A 20,336-nucleotide genomic window follows, 5' to 3' on the forward strand; every position below is an offset into this window, starting at 1 on the left:
AATCTTACTCTTGAATTTATTTCATGTACTGGAAGGTGTCCAAACTTAGACAGAAGTTAAGATTTGGAGAAGCCAATGACTTTTGCTACAACAATCGGGCTAAGTGATATTACAATGTCAACAAATATCCATGAGCCTACTATAGGTACGCATTGTATTATATTTGCTATAATTAGAGAACGAATTATTTGACTAACTAATTAAAATTTGTATTAAAGGTCCAGAAAGAGAAGTGCGACGAAAGACAAGACGACTGAATTATGAGAATTTGCATTCCCAGCTTAATGCTAAGATACCCATCACTTTGGTACAATATAATGGAAGGCCCACAGGTCCATATGCAGAATTATTCTTGAATGATATTAGCTTAATAGTTCGAAACTTTGCACCTATGAATGTGAAAAAATGGAATGACATCAAATCAGCTGATGTGACTAAGATGATTGAACGAATAACTGTGAGATTGAAACCCGTTCTGTCAGGTATATTGTTAATGAAGCAGTTACATTCTGTTCTATGTATTTTCGTGAGATTGAAACTCGTTTCAATCAAGCAGAACAGAATGTTGATGTAGAACATGACCAAGTAGATGGTGATTTATTGGTGTTCTCTCAAAAAGTTCGTCCATTTAGTGGAAAAGAATATATATTACTGGACCGGAAGGAAGTGGATAAAGCTCATTGGTATGTGCTATACAACTGTGAGGAGGTGCAACCTTATCTCAAGTGAGTGTCTTTTGTGCATTTGTGTTTATTAGGTTCAATTTTTTAAAATCAAATTAGATAATTAATTGTCTAATTTACACACGTAGGGAACATGAAGATGAGTTGAGGCAAACAAGTAATGCCAACCTGTATAAAAGACAAGAAGAAGAGTTTCCTACTTGGTTTGAGAAACGAGTAAGTTATCCATGCTCAATTTTAAATAGGAACTTTGCATTATATTTTTATAAATATGCTAAATTTTGTTAATGTCATTCATAGATAACTAACATGAGAGAAAGTGGATTGGTGGATGCAACTGATAAGTTTTATTCTCTGGCTTGTAAACCGGATTTACGTGGTCATACATACACTGGTTGTATTGTTGATGGAGTTCGATTTCATACAAAAGATCTTGACGATCATCAAACCACACAAAATAGTGGGGTATATGTTTCCGGAGTTTTCACTGGTGGAAGTCATGATTATTATGGTGTTTTGCTAAGTATTGTGAAGTTAACGTACTTAGATATGAATCAGGTCTTCTTATTTAAGTGTAAATGGTTCAACACCGACGAATCAAGTAGGGACGAAAGGAGGAGAATGATACGATATGATTATAATGTTACTAGCATTAATACAAGCACTACCTAGTATGATGATGAACCCTTTATACTTGCTACGGAAGCACAACAAGTATTTTATCTTGATGATTATAAGTTGGGTTCTCACTGGAAAGTCGTACAAAATGTGCAATTGAGACATGTGTGGGATGTTCTAGAGGTTGAGGATGTCAATGAAGAGGTAGATGAGGATGGTGTTGATCCTGTGGCAAATGATGTTTATCAACAAGATGAGTTTAATGATATTCAGTGGTTTGTTCAAGAATAGGGTCTTCAAACTCCTGAATTGCATTTGGACGATATTGAGCCGGAGGTTATTGCTTCCAATATTGTGAACAATGAATGGATGAACGATGGTAGGAGCGATAATTTCATAAGCAATGATATTGAAGAAGAAGAATATGATATTGAAGACGGTGATGAAGAAGAAATCATTTCAAGCGATGAGGATAGTGATTAGTTTATAATATAGCTTAATATTAATTTTTTGTTATTCATTTTTTTTTTATGGACTAAACCTTATTATAATGTGTGACGTTTAGGGATTGAGATTTATAATGACAAATTGTAATGGTAATTATTCTAAATATTTATTTGAGGTTTAATTTATTAATGCCTCTTTGGCTACTGCTTTCTTATCTATCGTTATAGATTTTTTTTTTCTTTTTTGACAGAGAAGTTTGTTATTTCTTGATTTTGCATTTTTTATAATAGTAGTCACAAGATGCGCCGTTCTAATGTGTCTAACATCCAAAAGCCTACTACTGGTACGTATTGTATTTTGTTTTTTTATAAGTTTATAATTCATTTAGCTGATTGATTGATTAATAATTTAATTTAACATGTATGTATAACAACAGGTAATGCACCGAGTAAACGCTCTCGTGTGCAAACTACTGATCAGCCATGCCCAAATGGATCCCGTTCTACTTCAGGTAATTCTTCAATTTTTGTTTTGCTACAACAATATTTACAGAAAGTTAGATTTAACTTATTTATTTGACTCATATTGATTAATTTAACATGTGTGTGTAATAACAGGTAGTGCAATGAGTAAACGCTCTCGTGTGCAAACTACTAATCAGTCATGCGAAAATTATGTACAAGACGGACTCAATTATGCTATTGGTACCACTACAGAACGAACTACTACTAGTAAGTAGTATTGCAGTCTTCTTGAATTCAATTTTTATCACTTTAATTATTTATGTACTGAGAAGTATAGGGAAAAGAGAGCGGAATGCAATTTTGTTTTCATGAATTGGAAATTAGAAGGGTATACCTAAATTATATGTATAATGACAGGGGTCAGAATTAGTTCACGTCTTCAGCATCAAACTGCTAATGATCAGCTATTGATAAATGTTACAACTGAAGAGCAAAATGATAATGTGATGTTAGCCAATAATCAAGACCCTCCTACAGGTATATACTATGATGCACGAAAACGCGAAAATGCCCTCGTTTCCCGTATCGAAACGGGAAACGGGTCGGAAACGCCTTGGAAACGCTCGGAAACGCTAGAAAACGTGTATCCGGATTTGGAAACGGTTTGGAAACGTACGTATCCAATACGGAAACGCCAGAATGTAAATAAATAGGAAATGTGGGGGTAATACTGACTTTTTACCAGGCAAAAATTGCAAAAAAAAATAAATAAACTAACAAAAGACCAGATCGAGAGATATTCCTGAGAAGAGAGACGCGACCAGATCGAGAGAGACACCAGAGACGCGACAACGACCAGAGACGCGACGCGACGACGCAAACGAGACCCTCCATCGTTTCTCTTCTGCTCGGACGAGACCCAGTCCGGTCGTTCCTCTTCTCCAGTTCGGTGGTTCCTCTTCTCCAGTCCGGTCATTCCTTCGGTATTTCCTCTTCTCCAGTCCAGGTACGTTTGTTCTACTTCTGCTCTTTTTCTCATATTTTTTCTTCAATTTGGAGCTTGGAGATTGTTCTGATATTGTTATTTGATGTGTGTATAGCAGGGCTAGCTAGTTCTTAATTTCTTATCCTCTTTGCTTTTCTGAGTTTTCTCGATTGATCTGTTTAAAAGCAATATTGCTTTATTGTTTTGGCTGAGCTCATTGGGTTTTCATTGAGGATGCTAATTGGGTCTACAAGTCTAAATATTGGGTTGTTTGCATATTGGTGTAACGTTGAATTGTGTATTTTTCAGGAACCATGAGCAGCGGAGGAACACCTCCTATTAGTTCTAGTGCCGGGTCTGTTAACGCCGGTGCTAGTAGTGGATCTGATGATCCTGAAAATGAGACCATTGATGATAAAGCACCATTGTGGAAATTTGTGAAGAAGATTGAAAAAATGGCAAGTGGAGGAAGTTGGAGGTGGCGGTGCAGTTTTTGGAAATTGCACTACAACGGGTCTTATACTAGAGTCTGTGGTCATTTGTTGAAAGAAGGAACAGCGGGGATAGCAGTTTGCAACAAGGTTACTCCTCATGCATTTACTCAAATGTCCAAGTTGGTGAGAGAATGCAAGGAGAGACTAAGGTGTGAGTTTTTGTAGTGATGGTTGGTCTGATGCACAAAGAAAACCATTGATTAATGTGATAGCCACTTGTGAGAGTGGTCCGATGATGTTGAGGGCTATAAACTGTGAGGGGGAATTCAAGGATCATGCATTGATTGCAGACTTGATTATAGATTCCATCAAGGAAGTGGGTTGGGAAAATGTTGTGCAAGTGATTACCGACAATGCTCCTGTTTGTTCCAAGGCCGGTGCCTTGATAGCAAGTAAGTATCCTACTAATTTTTGGACACCATGTGTAGTGCATACTTTGAATCTTGCTGTCAAGAATATTTGCACACCTTCATTAGTTGCAAGCAATGCGGATGTGTTTGATGCATGTTGTTGGATACAGCCAGTTTCTGAGGATGTTATGTTTATCAAGAACTTCATTATGAATCATGGAATGAGATTAGTGATGTTTAATGACCATTGCAATTTGAAGTTGCTTTCGGTTGCTCCCACAAGGTTTGCATCTACGTTAATCATGCTAAAGAGGTTTAGGCAAATCAAAAATGGTTTGCAATAGATGGTCATCAGTCCAAAGTGGGATGATTACAAAGAAGATGATGTTAGGAAGGCAGCTTCTGTGAAAGAGAAATTATTAGATGAGTTGTTGTGGGATGACATTGATTATATCATTTCTTTTACTGAGCCTATCTATGAGATGATTAGGAGAACAAACACTGATAGACATTCTCTTCATTTGGTGTATGAATGGTGGGATAGTATGATTGAGCAAGTGAAGAAAACTATATATAGGAAAGAAAGGAAGCAACCTCATCAAGAGTCTCCATTTTGGGATGCGGTGTATAAGGTTCTAATGGCTCGTTGGTCCAAGAGCAATACTTCTCTCAATTGCTTGGCACATTCATTGAATCCGAAGTAAGTATAACATTTGTTTCTCTTTTGCTTGTTTGTTTAATCTTTCATAAATTATTTAGGGGAAATTAAACTTATTCTTATTTTATATCTAGGTATTATAGTTCGGAATGGCTTAGTGAAGATACTAATCGGGTTGCTCCTCACAAAGATTTAGAGATTACAAGGTAGAGGAAAAATTGTATCGTTAGATACTTTGCCAATGAAGATGATCGAAGGAAAGTTAACATAGAATTTGCCAATTTTTCTATGTGCATGCAAGAGTTTGGAAGTGGAGATGCTATAAAGGATAGGTTTATTATGCAGCCTATAACATGGTGGACTGTCCATGGAGCTTCGACACCATCTCTCCAAGCCATAGCCTTCAAGGTTCTAGGTCAACCTTGTTCTTCTTCATGTTGTGAAAGAAATTGGAGTACTTACAATTTCATTCATTCTGTGAGAAGGAACAAGATAACACCACAAAGAGCGGAAGATTTGGTATTTGTGCATACCAATCTTCGCCTTTTAGCTAGAAGAAACCCAAGTTATAATGAGAGTGCAACTCAAATGTGGGATGTTGGAAGTGATGACATTGATTCTTTGGAAGAGACTAATGTTGGAAGGCTTGAGATTGCTAACCTTTCACTTGATGAACCACAATTAGAGGGGGTTTTGTTTAATGTTGATCATGAAGATGGAGACCTTGAGTATGTTGTCCAAGTTGAATGAAGTTGATGGTTGTTAACTTGTTATTAGTTGTGTTAACATTTTATTTGAACATTTGGATTGATAATGTTTGATTGTGATAAACTAGTACCTTGTTTATGTTTCATTTTTTTTTTCTAATTATATATATATATATATATATATATATATATATATATATATATATATATATATAATTGGCGTTTCCTTCACGTACCCGTTTCCTATTACATTTAAGATTTGCCGTTTCCACGTTTCCGATCGTATCGTATCCGGAAACTCGTACCCGTTTCGGTGCTTCTTAGGGTATATACAATATTATATAGATATTGTTATATTTTGAGAACTAAATATATTTGTGTACATTAATTAAGAATTATGTTAAAGGTCCAACAAAAAAGGTGCGGGGAAAGACAAGAGGAGTGAATGCAGATAAGGTGCTTTCTCAATTAAATGCTAAAATACCTGTCACTCTGACCGAACAAAATGGTAGGCCTACAGGCCCATATTCTGAAATGTTGTCCAATGAAATTGGTTTCACAGTTCGAAACCATGCCCCACTAAATGTGGAAAAATGGAAGAAGATTCCAAAAATTGAAGTGGATAAGTTGGTTAAAAGAATAACGGTGAGTGATGGTTTGTTTTTCTAAAATGTAAGTTTACATTGATTACTTTAATTAAATATTTTGTTTGACATGAAATTATTTATATGCAGAACAAGTTTGACATTGACATGTCTCTCCCTTGGGTCGAAAGATATGTAATTACAACATGTCAGACTGTATTTTGTAATTTTTGTTATAAGTTGAAGAAACATTTTGAGAAATTTTCAACAATCGAGGAAGCAATTGAAAACAAACACAATGATGTCAAGACTCAGGAAGAATGAGAGTTTCTCTATGCTCGTTTTTCTAGTGAAAAGTTTCAGGTACAATATTGTTTATTTTTTTAACTATTTTTCAACACAGTTCACTTTTTTGTTATCTTAGTTTTCGTTTTTATTCAGATTCCAACTAACTGTTGGATATTTCATAATAATTTTCAGATTCGTTCAGAGAATAATGGCTATAAATAGGTCAAAGTTGACACATCACCACAAAGCTGGGTCAAAGTCATTTATGTCTCACCAAGAGCAAATTGTAAGATATTTATAAATTTTGTTAATAAATTTATAGCATCAATATATATTTGTAGATGTTAAAAGAATATGTTTGAGTGCAATAGGCATCACAGAATGGAGAGATGCAAGATGCAATTGATCGCTTTGAAACAGAGTACAAAAGCACTAAAAAAGGTTGGGACTTGGGAGCAAAAGCAAAGTGGGTAAGTAACTTGTTAACGATACATACGTATGGACAAAAGTTCTATAATGTATATATATTGACCATGACCATAGGTGAAATTAATATAAATTCCCTAAATATGATTAAATTGATCAGGTTGTAATTGAGAAATTGCATATCATATCTAACTGTATATATTTTTTATTGTAGGATAAAATGATTAAGATGCGAACTGAGACAACTCAACCTGATGGAACTCAGACAATGACAGATGATGAAATTTGTGCAAAAGTCCTCGGAGTCAAATCAGACTACATCAAGGGCTGTGGTTTTGGCCCTAGACCTCCACCATCAAGGGTCTCTCATTCGTCGATAAATGAAATGTCTGAAAAGAACAAAGAGTTGCAAGAACAGCTTCAAGAGACCCAACACCTTGTAGGGACTCAACAACAAAAGATTGATGCACAAAATGAGGTGATCCAAAGATTGGAGGAGCAAGCCAAAAAGTTTGAGGAGTTCATGGCTAACTTTTCCAGGCAACATCCATCAAGTTAGTATCTTTATTAGAGAACTTAAACATGGAGAAATAATTTTTTAGATCATCTTGATTTTGTTATTGGTTTTAGACTATTTTTGTTACTCCTTATGTTATGAAACACTTTGATTGTTACTTTGGTTTTATTATTATGAGATTTATTATTGGTTTGATTATTTCAATTTGTTTTAAATATTTTCATGTAATATGGTAGAGAACAATCGGTGACAAAACCATATGTATTGTCGACATTTTCCTCGTAATAAGCAATCAATTGTAACGAAAAAGAATTTCCTCGCTATAGGCTATAGAATGTATAATGACGAAAATAAATTTCATCGCTATACAATACATAACTTATGACGACAAAAATAAATTTCCTCATTAAAGATTATAATATGTACAACGATGAAAGTAAATTTCATCGCTATAGGTTATACAACTTACAACGACAAAAAGTAAATTTCATCGCTATAGAATATAATATCTACCGCGATGAAAGTAAATTTTCTCGCTATAGACTATACAACCTACAACGACAAAAGTAAGATTCCTCGCTATAGACTATACAACCTACAACGACAAAAGATAAATTTCCTCGCTATAGACTATACAACTTACAACGACAAAAGTAAATTTCCTCGCTATAGCAAATACAACCTACAACGACAAAAGTAAATTTCCTCACTATAAACCTTATAACCTATATCGACAAATGTAAAGTTCCTCATCATTGAGTACCTTTGGCGAGGAATACACCATATAACCTATATCGACAAATGTAAATTTCTTCGTCATTGAGTACATTTGGCGAGGAATACATCATATAACCTATATCGACAAATGTAAATTTTCTCGTCATTGAGTACTTTTGGCGAGGAATATTTTTTCAATTTTTTTATTATTTATAATTTCTAAATTATTTACATATCATTAGCAAGGAAATAATACTTTACCGATGAAATTTATTTTATCGGGAAATATATTTAATGACTATTTTCTGGCCTTCAAAAATTTTTAGTGAGAAAAAAATATGAGTTTAGGCGAGGAAAAAAATTGTAGCTAAAGAATAAAGGCGAGAAAAATATATATTCATCGCGAAAAGGGATTGGCGAGGAAATACTATTTTTTTCGCGGAAACTTTTCTTGACCACCCTACCGCGAGGAACTGGTGACAAAAATATTTTCCTCGCGAAAACACTACAGCGAGGAAATCGCAGTTTTCAGCGACAAATTTGTTCCTCGCAAATTAGCATTTCTGTTGTAGTGAAGGAATGACGTCCCTACGAGAGGACGTAGCGCCACCCTAAACGGAGGTAGGCATGGCGCCAATGTCAAAGAGAGTGGCACTCTGGCGTTACAGGTCATGGCCCCAGCTAGGATGCATGGGAGGCCCGTGGGTTCGAATGATACTTTGGCACACTCCAATCCTTTGATCATCGACACTCAAAATCCGTCTCATGAGTATCTTCCGGAATAAGGCTATCATTGGGGGACGCCTCAAAGTCAGAACCTATTCCTGAGAATATAGAGCTCTATGAAACTTACACTAGTGTAGATGAGATGTGGGACAGAAACTCCATCATAATTGATGATGTAGTTGCGCATGAGTTTGTTGAGTCAGATGATATCGAACCACGCTCCATTGATGAATGAATGCCAACGTAGAGAAATTTGGCCTAAATGGAAGGATGTGATCCAGGTTAAGTTGGATTCTCTAACGAAGATGAAGGTTTTCGAGGCAGTGATGCCAACACCTCATAACATAAAACCTATTGACTAATAGGTCTTCGTCAGAAAGGGTGATGAGAAAAAGAGATGGCAATCTCGCCTTATGGCGCAAGGTTTCTCACAAAACGCCCTGGAATCGACTTCGATGAGACATATTCTCTCGTAATGGATGTCATTGCACTCCACTACCCTGTCAGTTTGGTAGTTTCCAAATAACTGATCATGCAGCTTACGAATGTGGTCACTACGTATCTCTATGGGGATCTAGATACATAATATACATGAAGGTTCATGGCGAACTTCATTTACCCAAGTCAAGTGGCTCTAGACCACGGAGCGCGTTTGCAATAAGGTTGAAACGCTCACTAAAGTGACTACTTGATTAGGAAGGGATATGCCCGCGAGTTTCCATAACAAGTTTCGGATTCTATCGCGGTTCATGTTGTACATGATCTTCATTGGAAGCTCTTAAAGGGTTAAGGGAAACCGCTGAACACTTGAAATCCGATTTTGAGATGAACGATTTTGGGAGAACACGATTATGTCTCAGTTTGAAACTTGAGCATCGTGTTGATAGATGCTTAGGCATTTTGACAATGTCAAAACTTCAAGCACCCCCATGATAGTCTGTAGTCTTGATCCTGAAAATGATCATCTTCGTCTGAAGGATGATGACGAAGATGTGCTAAGAGGCAGAAGTGCCTTACTTGAGTACAATAGGCGCATTATTGTACTTACCCCAATGCACAAGACCAGACATCTCATATGTTGTGAACTTGTTAGCTAGTTATAACTCTGCGCCAACGTGACGCCATTGGATTGGTGTAAAAGATATCTTTCGGTACTTGGGATGTGCGATTGATATGGGCTTGTTCTATCCCTACAGAGAGACGATGGATTCGGACCCATCACACACCAGAATCGCCGCCAACACTGGCCTGCGTCAACTATCCACATCCCAAAATGTTCCACAAATCTACTCAAAGATTTCCCAATCTTGCTCACCATCTGTGACAAGATTAAAACATTAAACGAGTCGCACTAGACCCAAAATGTTCCACAAATCTACTCAAAGATTTCCCAATCTTGCTCACCATCTGTGACGAGATTAAAACATTAAGCGAGTCGCACTGGACCCAAAATGTTACACCAATCTCAATACTTTTCAAAACAATAGAAATCGATCATCATTTCCAAAATATATTGTTTTCTGAAAAATCACATCCCAAAACAATAATGTTAACATAATCATGCATATTGTTTTCATCGTACGTCAAATCTACAAGGAGGTATATATTTCACGTAAATATATATACACACACGTAGTCATTCACTCAAGAATGTCACTATTATCAACTATTGTCACAGTTAACTAAATAACTCTAAGACGATAAGGTAACTTTGTTCATAAATGAATATTGTGAGATTTACTCACTTCTGAATCCTACTGTGTCTTCACACACAAACCGAGATAAGCATTAATCGTCTCAATGCACTCAACACACTTTCCACGTACCTAATCACATCAAAATCACATCTTAATACCACTTGTGGTACGAAAGCATCTAAATTCAGAACAAGCGATTAAAGTTCGAATCCTCAAATTGAACTAAAACCCATAAGTAACGCCAATCGAGGCGAAACCTCATCCGAGACCACCCAAAGTCTCCGGAATACTTCTACGATCGATATGACAAAGTTACAAGTCAATTGAAAAGCCGGATCCTCACGGATCGATAACCGAAACAATCAAAAACTGTAAAAACCCTAACAAATTCATAAGATCTCCAAAAATTACGTTTTATATATCAAAATGTTCGTATCGACGAGTAGATGATATATAAAACCAGAAACTACCCCTGACATGGCTGGAAACACCGCCAACCGCCGCCTGTCGCCGGCCAAACCCAAAACCACCTTAATCCAACCATCCAAAATGTCAAGAATACCAAGTAGAGCAACTTTAATACCTGGGGTTCAAGCCAAATCGGCCTAGATCGCTGCCGATCGCAGCCACAAGCCCATTATTTACTGTTCATGTTGAGTTGCAGCAAACCAACGAGAATCAATAGAAACCACCACTAAGGATCGAAAGAGGAAGCTCCCACGAAGCTAACAAGACCAGTTTGAGCCGTTGCCGTCGCCGGAGGAGGAAATTCCGATCGGGTCCGACTGCCTCTACCTTCGCCGCCTTGCTGCATCGCCGTGGGTGAGAATCGCCGCTAGAGACCACCACAGGGAGGACCAGAACAAGGAGTCGAGTCGATCTGTGTTAGCGCCTTCGTCGAAGATCGCCGGAAAAAGGAACGCTGCCCGGGTGGGAAATCTGGATACGGGTCGGGTCGGTCGTGGTTGAGGAGAGAGAACAGAGGGTTTCTGGCTTTCCTGAAATGGAAGCTTTCCAAAAAAGTAAATTCTGATTTTCCAATTTCAAAAAATTCTATTTATAGTAATTTCCAAAAATGGCAGAAGCTTCCATAAATCATAACTTTCACATACGAACTCCGATTTCCGCGTTCCACATATCCACAAATTCGTATCGACACGCTCTACGACTTTTGTGAAGGAAGATTTCGGAAAAACCCAACATATAAAAAGTCAAACTTCGTGACCCCCCTAAAACTTTGTGTTTCGAATAAAAATTCGTCCGAAAATAATTCCACTCCATTTCCGAACCACGAAATCGTCCCAACAATCATTGAAAAAAATTTGAAAAATCCTCGAAAAATAATAACGAATTTCTGGGGTATTACACATCTTGTATGTAGGTTATCTATTTAACCTACGAATTATCATCTCAATTTTAGTATCTTAGATTGCTCTAATCACCTTGGAGTTGTTATCTAAATTTGTAGTATTCGTTATTTAGGATTTATTACCCAACTACGAGGATTTATTGTAAATTAAATTGTGGATCTTTTGCTGGGATATTGGTATTTCAAGTGTTGTTTTGTTTTACTTGGTTGTGGAGTTGGTTGGATTTGGGGAGCATGGTGGCTCCAGGAGAATAAGGTTGGATTGTTAGAAGTGTAAATGTGCTTTTACAGGTTTTTGGGTTGCCCATTTTTAGGGCAAGTTCTGCCGAACTTTCAGTAAAATCTTCTTTATAAGTGGGCCCTGCATGTAGGGCCACCTTAGATTTCAGGGTGAAATTTCGGGGCGGGTCCTGTCAACCGACTTTAAGAAGATTTATAGAATCCTAACATTGATTTGTTACCAAACACTGATGTCAAATATCCAAACGGAAATCAATAGGTGATATGAAAGATACTAGGAGCACAACAGTAAAAGATACCAGCTGCCAAATTAAAATACCAGAAACTCCTCATTCTTTTACCATGACCCACACAAATTACAGTTAGCAAACCATTAATAGTCAACAAAAAGTAACCAGTTTGTGTGGACAGGAACTGGCCACATCATTGGGCCCACTTTGGTTTATTTTGTTTTGGTTCATTGCAACCTACTCCCAAAAACTAAGCATTCTGAAATCCAATGACTAGAAATGAACCAAATTGGAAAAAACCTTTGTTGGTTTTGTGAAACTGAATGTTGATGCTGCTTATCAATTGAGTTCGGGTCTCATAGGATTGGTTGGTGTTTTTAGAGACCATGAAGGAGCTTTTTTGGGAGGTTTTAGGCATACAGTGATGGCTGCTCATTCGTCTTGGCATGCAAAGTTGTTTAGCTTTGATTTTGGGTGCACACTTGGTTCTTGAACACCATTTTACACCCGCAATAATTGAATCAGATTTTTTGGATTTGGTTCATGCCATTACTAACTCATCTCTATCATTCGGAGCTTGGCTTCCTAATTGAAGACTTAAGAGGCTTGCTTCATCGGGCTATGGAAGCTAGAGTGGTGTTGAATGCACATTCTTTAGCGCAGGAGGCCATTTCTGGCAATTTTATGTTAGATTTCTTTTCAAATATTCCTCTAAGTGTGGAGGTTATTATAAACTCTAAATGTAATGATGTTTAATCAATGAATTAGTCTTTCATTTCCTTTGAAAAAAAAAAAGTATGGACACAGCTTAACTACGATTTTAATTGAATTTATCTGATTAATGTAGTGGCACGTTATGAATGATGAATCCGACCAAGGAAAAATTTCAAAAGAACAAACGACATATAATGTAATTTATATATATATATATATATATATATATATATATATATATAGAGGCCCGATCTATAGCGGACGTTCGCACTTTCGCTAAAGTGCGGACGGCGACGCAGCAGGCTGTTCCAGGCAGCGACGGCGGCGCGGAGCTTGCCGGACGGAGGCCGGAGGCTTCCCAAACGCGTCTGGGCAGCGATTGAAGTCGGAGAAGGTCGGGGTTGCAGGTTTCTGGGCAGCGACCCGACCTGCAACTGCAACCGGACATGCAGCGCAGCAACCTGGTCGCCGGCGACTCCACCCGACTGCAGATAGGTCCGTCCGACCCCTGGCCTCCGTCCGGCATGCTCCGCCGCTCCGTCGAGCCCCGAGCCGTGCTGCTGCGTCGCCGTCCGCACTTTAGCGAAAGTGCGGACGTCCGCTCTCGATCCTCTCCGTATATATATATATATATATTGTAAATATTATTATCTATGTGGTTGTCCACGTAAATACTCATTAGTTATGTACTTTGATGTAAACTCTACCTCTATATATAGAGGCTAATGAGACTGAATGAGGATACTTCTACTTCCTCCAAACTATTCTCTTTATCTTTCCTCTACTTTATAACACGTTATCAGCACGCTTTGCTCTATAATTTTTTTTTTTCACTCTATGATGATTTAAGAGTTTTTGGTGCAACTTTTTTGCTTTTGACCATAACTCATAATCTACGAGTCAAAATTTTTAGATTATATCATGGCACAGCTATTATAATTTCGTCAATTACCTTGATTGTTTTTGTTTCATCGATTCTGATTCCTTTATATCCCTACATCCATAATTCATGGTTTCTACGGTTTTCGTTTTCAAGTATATGTTGATCATACATGCAACTTGAATGATTTATATATATACATATGATTCCCGATGCAATATTATTTGTATATTATTCTATTATTTTGTTTCGTTATTTATTGTGTCATACCATAATTACACAATCATGAAAATTGAAATTTCATTATGAATAGACTTCTTATGACATATTACGTAGCGAGGTAGCTTTAGAATCCTTGAATCCTTGATAACCTCTAATTATTGTTCTATCCCTTATCGACACAGTTTTTTTTGTTGGCTTGATACAGCCAATTTTGTTCATTACTACTTAATGTGAACCATCTATAACTCTGTATGTGGTCACGTAAATTGAGAATTTATTTTGATTCTTTAATTAATATGTCATCCTAGTCCATCTTATTGGCTTTTTTGGCTTAGATGCCATATATCAGTCCATATGCATATCGATTATATATTGCAAGAACAATATCATGGCACCGGTTATTTGTTAACTTATAGCTTCAGGTATGTTCTTTTAAGCATAATTGATCAAGTTCATTTATTTTTCTTACTCATTATTCGGTTTTGTAATTTAAACTTATCGAAACCTGAAGTTTCTTGATCAGATCATATGGGGACCTGAAGTTCCTCAAGGGTCATGAAATGAAGCTCCTAAGAACTTATGCAATTACGAGGGCCAGAAGATCCTCAGAGCTATACAATCAAGTATATGAACTCAATTGTTTCTTAATCCCCAATTATAAGAGGGCTTGAAGTTCCTCCGATTATTTTTTGATGTTGGGGTTTCCTTCCTCCTTATGACTATTTGTGAATTTGGAGTTTCAAATTACCTCTAGAAGATGTAGTTTGAGGTTGCACACTTGGTCAATGCCAGAAGCCTTTTGGCTTTACATTTTTTTTATAAAGAGAATCTGTCTAGAAGACAATATTATGTTCTTGTGCAATTAGAGGAGAGAAACAAGATTATCATATTTATGAAGTTAACCAGACCAGAAGTTCTGCGTATTTTCTTCATTCATGGAACCAGAAGTTTCCACTGTAAAATTAATCCATAATTTATCTTTTTCTTCTCTGCAATTTTCGTATTTTATTATGTACTTTCATTACAGTACTGATCTTTTAATTTTTTTTTGTTATTCATATGGGCCAGCAGCCCTATATCTCGAACATATGAATTTCGAATGTAATATTTTTGAACCAGAAGTTCAAACTTTCGGAAAATTCTACAATGTGTTAACGTATGACATGCATACAATTGCCTTAAAAGTGGTAAAATGAGTCCTCAAAATAGTAATATTAGTCCTCAAAGTGGTAACATGAGTCCTTAAAGTGGTAAATTTTCTTAGTTACCACATGAGTCCTCAAAATAGTAATATTAGTCCTCAAAGTGGTAACATGAGTCCTTAAAGTGGTAAAAATAGTTGATGTATGAGAAACGTTAACATACTATAGCTTTACCCCAAACTTTCATAGTAGAACCTGAAGTTCTAACAGTAAAACTCAAATCTGAAGCTTTGAGTATAAAATATAAATTAGTTAAAAGTGAACTTGAAGCTTCACTTTAGTCACCTCGAGCCTGAAGTTTCGAGCACCAAATTTATTTGAACCCGAAGTTCAAATTACGAAATTTTAGAACTTGTAGTTCATAGAAAGAATATTCAAACCTGAAGCTTCGATTACACATATAATTCATTCATAGTTTATTTGACTTTATGTCAACTTGAACTAGAAGTTTCAAGTAAATTTTCGTATGCCGATCGATACATTCTTCTTTATGCTTGCTTAAAGCATTCTTACTGTTTTCTAACATTAATTACTATACCATAAGTTCACTCCACCTTAGAACCTGAAGTTCTAATTGTGCAGACACGAGCCTTAAGTTTCGAGTGGATATATGGACAATTTATCGAAGAGTTTTAATCTCGGTCAACCTCAAACCTGAAGTTTTGAGGGAATTATATTGACACCAATTTAAAAGTAAGCAAATATTTAACTGTTGGTTTATGACGAATGAGTATGAGTATACCCCAAATTTGTGATCATGAATTTTGTAATTAAAAGAGATCAGAACATGTAGTTCCTTGATGCTTAATTACATGAGGACTTGAAGTTCCTCTATGATCATACTAATTAGATGACCATCTAAAGTACTTATATGTTATGGCCATCAAGTTTAAACTCGACATTTCGAGTATGTCATTTTGGCCAGAAGTTCAAAATGCATTTGATGTTAATATCTACATCAAATAACAATACAGTAATTGAACATCAAATTTTACATGAATAACACAGACCAGAAGCTTCGTGTGTATCTTATGAGATCCACTGTTCAATTCTTACAAATTTGATTTGTGTCATCTTCAAACTTATGTTTTGAGTGACTTTCAGGCAATGCAATTTTATTCATGGTGTCCAGAAAATATTACTAAGGCTTATGCTTATGAGCCTAATATAACAATCATCTCAGATCTTACATATCTGATTGATGGCTCCAGAAGAGCACATATTATTGTCTCTTTGCATCATGCGCCTCCAATATTACCAGAGATGTATAATTGTACCTCTCCTTCTCATGGATCTTATTGTATAATAAGAAAGTCGATTGACATGGCTATACCATGAAATGCCACCAGAAGTGGATCATGGCAAGAGAGAAATCAGGAGTCAATGTAAATACTATCCTAACATCCACACATGTGAGGAAATTATAAATTGAGCGTGTGTCGCCTATGGTACACTATATGGTGGATGATTATCAAGCCACTTTTGAAAGGGCACTAGTCAAATTAAATTGCATTGACTAATAAGAATGTTGAGATTATCACACATCCCTGATGTCTTTTGCTTATAATAAGCAAAGTTGAAAGCACTATTGTGTTATTCCTCAGATTTATTGTAACCTCTTGAGTTCTTATTGAAACTAAATGTTTCTTATTCTGATTATCTAGGAACCTGATGTTCCTTAAGAGGTTGTTATAAATTGAAAAAAAATGAAACCTCAAGTTTCTTGGATCTCCAATTATATGAGGGCCTGAAGTCCCTCCTCTTTATGACTACACATTTATATGTGACACAGAACTTGAGGTTTTCCACGTGATAAAGTTACTTTTTATTATGGATTGCAGTCTTCAACTCAAAATTTTGAGTATATCATTCTGGCCAGCAGGTCAAAATGAATTTGGTCTATTCTAATTGTCAATATTTCACAATTGATGTTTACTCAAGCTAAGGTAACACTCATATCAAGAGTTGTAGATCTTGATTTATGGCTTCGAATGAGCTACTATCATGTTACCAAATTTGAAATATTGATGCACTAAGTAGTTTCAATATGGTTGGAAAAGACTTTTTGCTATCTCATATATACTATATCAAATTTTCACAGAAAATTGAGGCATATAATGTCACGCCCCGAATTTTGAATAATAAATTCAAATCCGAAACCTGAATAATTACAATTACAAAAAACCAAATCTCGAAACTTCGAGTTCATTATTACAATTCACTCTCACAATATATTATAAAGCTCAAATGAGCATAACACACCTCACAACTTACAATTGTTGTAAAACTCTAACAATTGCTCTAACCGCACAATCACCGTCCTGGTTCTCCTGTCCTGTAGGATTACCCGCTACACAATTTGAATAGTGTACCGGGAGTTGCAACAACACAAAACCCGGTAAGCTTTTTACAGCCAGTATGAGTAAACAAGAAAGAACTGTTGATTTATTAGATTTCAAGACTACCACAAACCCACGTTACTTTCTCACTCTCATATATATATATAGCCACTTATGAGTTACTCTCAATTTAGCTCATAAGATCACTCACTCTCATATATATATATAGACACTTATGAGTTACTCTCAATTTAGCTCATAAGATCACTCACTCTCATATATATATATAGACACTTATGAGTTACTCTCAAATTCGCTCATAAGATTTCCCAACATTTGGTAGACAGACTCATATATATATATATAGACCCTTATGAGTTACTCTCAATTTCCCTCATAAGGTTACCATATATATATTGACACTTATGAGTTACTCTCAATTTCACTCATAAGTTCACTCCACATTTGGCAGACAGACTAGAGCTCTAACTGAACGTAACCACTCGTCCGGCCACAGACGTGATTACGATTTAATACTATTAATAACCACCAGCCCGGTACGAGAGCGTGATTCACTAATAGATGCCATGGTCACCTCGTGACCTAGTGATCTCCACAGATCACAACAATTTATTGTTCCTCAACAATAAAACTCAACACCTCTCACAATATATTGTTTCTCAACAATAAACTCAATATCTCTCACAATATATTGTTTCTCAACAATAACTCAACACAACTCCAACAATACATATTATTTCACGTAATAATATATATACAGACATTCACACAGGAATGTCTAGTAACACCAACAATAGTTCATATGATTGCAACAAAATAAAGCAATTAATTGTATTGGGTTCGTAATATGAACCACGTGAGGTTTACTCACCTCGATAATCCCGCTGCGTCTTCAATTCAGCTCAAAATACGATCCACAATCGTCCACCAACTCAAACCGTCAATCACCTAGTCAGATACGATCTTAACTTAGCAATCATTCATAAACCACACATATACGGAAATCCAACGGTCGGATTCTAATTTAATGATGATCCAACGGTCAGATCGAATTTATACGATGATCCAACGGTCGGATCCTAATTATACGATGATCCAACGGTCGGATCAAAATTATACGATGATCCAACGGTCGGATCAAAATTATACGATGATCCAACGGTCGGATCCTCACGGATCGCCCTTAGGATCATCCTCCAAAATTATCACAAAGATCCAATGGTCAGATCTTCTTGAATCACTCTAACAAACATCTCCATAAAATTATACGAAAATCTGACGGTCGGATTCTCACGAATCGCCTTCCGAATCATTGTTTTACATTTATACGAAGATCCAACGGTCGGATCTTCGCCCATGACCACACAAAGCCACTGGGACAGTCATAAGATCATCATATCCAAATTTGAAGTAAAACCGATGGTCAGATCCTCACAGATCGTAAACCGAAGATAAAACGTAAAAACGTTAAATAGTAACGTCAAAACATAAATTCACTATTTATCAACGTTTTCTAAAATGACCTTGTAATATATCAAAACGCTCGTAAGGATGCGTAGATCATCACCTAGATAATAAAAACTCAAAATATGGTCGAATACGCCGCCACAAGCGGCGGTCAGTGGGCGGTCAACGGCGGTCAACGCGGCGGTCAACCACCTCCTCTGGCCACCAAATTTCATCCACAGCATCATCTCAACATTTCCAATCACTTTCTCAACTGTGACAAAGTCAGAAAATACCTTGAAGTAGCCGAACAATTAAGCACTCCGATGTACAGTGAAATTTTCCAATTATGCTTTCTTCCTCCATGCTTCGATCTGGGTTATGAGACTTGGCGAGCATGAAGAGCGGCTTAAGGCGCTTCTAATGGACCTGGGTTTATGACTGGAGGTGGCCGGAAATCGGCGTTGACTAATTTGCTACAGTAAAAATGTTGGCTTCGATCTCCACATTTCCGGCCAAATCGTCGTAAACAACTCCCACATGCGTGATAAGGAGGAAGAGACGAGTCTATCGATGCTCGCAGCTCGCCATTTGGTGGTCTAGAGGTGGTGAAAGAGGAGGTTGCAGAAGAGAGAAAGAGAGAGTTGCAGAAGAGAGAGACTGAGAGAGCACGGGGGAAGGAGAGAGAAAAGAAAGAAAAGTTACCTGGCTACAGTAACATTTCAAATTTATACCAATCTACCATAAACAGTAACTTTCATATTTTGCTTATAACTTTCGCATACGAACTCCGATTTTTACGTACCACATATGCACGCACTCGGTTTAATGTCCTCTACAACTTTCATGAAGGAAGTTTTCCCAAATTCCCAATGTATAAAAAGTCACTTTTTGAGACCCCCTAAATAACGTTCGTTTTTTCGAAAATTAATCGTTCGAACTAATTCCACAATTCCTCCGAGCCTCGTACTCGCTCCCACTATCGTGAAATCATTTCTAAAAATCCACAGAATTTAATTTGGATTTTTCGGGGTATTACAATCTACCCTCCTTAAAGAAATTTCGTCCCGAAATTTAAGCGTAAGTCAATTCCTCTCGATTAAGGTTGACCTAATCATAGAATCTCCATCTTTTCCAAATCTGTAGTAATCTACAGAGCCTCAGCTCTTTGTATAAAAATACATTCCTATGGCCACTAAATCCTTTCATCACAAACGTAAACTCACACAACAACTGCTCAACAACACTCCACATCACATACACAAAATCGTCACATGGATCATCTCATAGATCCTCACATAGATCTTCACAT

The 20,336-nt window shown here is 36.7% G+C and overlaps 2 long non-coding RNA genes across 2 annotated transcripts; one reads left to right on the forward strand and one right to left on the reverse strand.

Annotated features, from left to right (window-relative positions):
* Positions 1 to 1,954: 1,954 nt before the first annotated feature.
* LOC133743165 (uncharacterized) lies at positions 1,955 to 2,477 on the forward strand. The gene is made up of 3 exons (XR_009862983.1): positions 1,955 to 2,091; positions 2,185 to 2,259; positions 2,366 to 2,477. It is a non-coding gene; the product is annotated as an uncharacterized LOC133743165 (long non-coding RNA).
* A 14,962-nt stretch (positions 2,478 to 17,439) lies between these two features.
* On the reverse strand, positions 17,440 to 20,169 carry LOC133742228 (uncharacterized). The gene is made up of 3 exons (XR_009862433.1): positions 19,321 to 20,169; positions 18,450 to 18,526; positions 17,440 to 17,568 (listed from the first exon to the last, which is right to left on the reverse strand). It is a non-coding gene; the product is annotated as an uncharacterized LOC133742228 (long non-coding RNA).
* Positions 20,170 to 20,336: the final 167 nt, after the last annotated feature.

Source organism: Rosa rugosa, chromosome 4 (assembly GCF_958449725.1).
Source record: "Rosa rugosa chromosome 4, drRosRugo1.1, whole genome shotgun sequence".
Classification (NCBI taxonomy): Eukaryota; Viridiplantae; Streptophyta; class Magnoliopsida; order Rosales; family Rosaceae; genus Rosa; species Rosa rugosa.